Raw genomic sequence first — 2,500 nt, 5'->3', positions numbered from 1 at the left:
GAAGCCGTAACAGACTAGCGGACCGCAGTATCCATTGTCGGACAGAGACAAGGCCGCTGACAGCTTTGGATGGGCCCGGGGCAGGGCCACCGCTAGATGTAAGCAGAGTATGCTGAGTGCTTAGGGCACCAACCAGTGCTTTAGGGCACCAACCACTTTGCCCCCCAAAAGTTGGGCCTCTTAAATTACGATCGACTAAAAACGTAATGAGAAAATATTAAATTACATTACAAAACATATTTATTAGTTAGTAGGTTAATATTATTGTTATTTAGATATGAGGAGGGGTCTCCTGACTAGTTATGCTTGGGGCCTCCAAAACCTTAGCAGCGACCCTGGGCCCGGGACACCACCCTCTGAAATCCCCTGAAATTTTTCAGAGAAAATAATATTTTTTAAATCTAAATTTTTGCATATCCGTTTCAATTGACATTTTTTATTTACATAGCTTTTGTGTATGGGTGAGTGTGTGGTACCATTGGAAAGGTCTCTTTCTGCCCTTTCCAATATCATCAGTAGACAATTTCTTCGGCCATCCTGCAACATACAGGCCATGTCATATACTGACAGAATATTTATGCCAATTGATCAATATCAATATTACTCAAAGGTAGAGTTTGTTTAAGTAGTTTATATCCAGAACTTATGCTGCCCATTCACAAGTGTTATCGTTTCGATTTATCATCTCCATCTATTTCTGAGTATACCTGTTGAAAATGTCGGCAATTTATTTTTTTCGTACTTCCATACTTTTCTCTATTTTGTAGGCCTAAATTACAAAAATGGCATATTCCTTTGAAAGTGTACTTTGTAATAGTAGTTTATTTCCAGAATTGATGTTGTCCATTCACAAATGTAAGCTTTTTCATGAATACTTACCACCGCCATCAAATACTAAGTATTCATTATGACTGGGATAATTGCACTTTTTATATGGGAAAAAGGGGATCCTACACAGTGCACCTTTAAAAAAAATGTGGACTATGGATCTCCCTTATTTCAAACTCCTGGCTACGGCCATGCCTGGGACAGCTGACTCCGTTGTCCCTGCGCCTGTCAGCTTCCTGGACATACTAGGTGTGAGATATCCGCTGACCAAAGGCAAACGGAGCAGCAAGCGAGCGAGCAAGCAAGCGAGCGATGGGCACAGAGTTAAGTGACACAATTAATAAGCGGCGGAACATCTTGTCAACAGAGCCAGCATGAATATTTATATGCGATTATCAAAGCTTTCCTCTCCGCGTCGCAGGGCAGGGGGGTAAATAAAGAATTATGCAAGCTCCTCAGTTTCGCTCTCACTCACTCCCTCCATCTCACTCTCACTCTCTCTCCCTCTCTCTCTCCTCTCTCTCTCCTGTCTTTCATCTCTCTATCCCACGCTCCCTACATCCTGTCATCTTCCCACGTCTCTCTCCATCTCTCCCACTCTCTCTCTCTCTCTCTCTCTCTCTCTCTCTCTCTCTCTCTCTGTCTCTCTCTCTGTCTCTCTCTCTCTCTCTCTCTCTCTCTCTCTCTCTCTCTCTCTCTCTCTCTCTCTCTCTCTGCATATGGGAGAAAGTAAACTCGCCCTCAATCTTGTCAGTCGAAAACAACAAATTACATAAAATAGGATATACTGCATTGTCACAAAGATGGGCTAATGGAGGTCAGATTGTGTACATTAAACAGAACAAAACGGACAAAGAGATGATATATATTTTAAATAATGCTCATGAAATGTTCAAATCTTTTTTTCATCCCAACCTCTGAAATTAAGTTGAGTTGGATTTATCTGGTTCGGCCTGGCTTTGCAGCATCACACAGGGCTAACGAGAGAGAATACAAACACACACACACACACACACACACACACACACACACACACACACAAATGCGCGAACGCGACACACACACACACAAACAAATGTTTGCGCGTGACACACACACACACACACAAATGTGTGCGCGTGACACACACACACACATACCATGTAATACACATATCTCAAGAATTACTATGAAACTCCTGTGTATTTTCTTACCATCATCTAACTTCTCTCTGTTACCATGTAACTTCTCTCTGTTACCCAGAAAGTTCACCCACCACATTCCAAACCAAACCTACACCGTTACTCAGTGGTGTAGAGTATGTGTGCAGCTGATGTGACAGGCATTGCATTACACAACATTACATTACACTTACTGGACGAATACACCAGCCGTGACAACAAGATCAAGCGACAGAGAATCGCTAGGCTGCGCAGAGAGAGCGATATGAGCGACATAGTATGTCCGTTAAAAGCAGAATGCAAGCGTTGCAACATTCCCATTGGCTGTGGCGAACCGTATTATAGTTAATTGCATAACATCACCTGGAGTTCAAGTACAAACTGTCGCTCTAGTCGCGCAAATCGCTTTTGTCGCGTGACTCAGTACAAAGTCAGTTACTTCTGTCGCAGGACTCGCTCATGTCGTGCTTGGTCTATTCGTGCCTTTAGCTCAGTGGTTCTTAAAGGGACAG

This window comes from Engraulis encrasicolus, chromosome 24, assembly GCF_034702125.1.
Source record: "Engraulis encrasicolus isolate BLACKSEA-1 chromosome 24, IST_EnEncr_1.0, whole genome shotgun sequence".
Taxonomy (NCBI): domain Eukaryota; kingdom Metazoa; phylum Chordata; class Actinopteri; order Clupeiformes; family Engraulidae; genus Engraulis; species Engraulis encrasicolus.
This window is presented reverse-complemented; position numbering follows the sequence as displayed.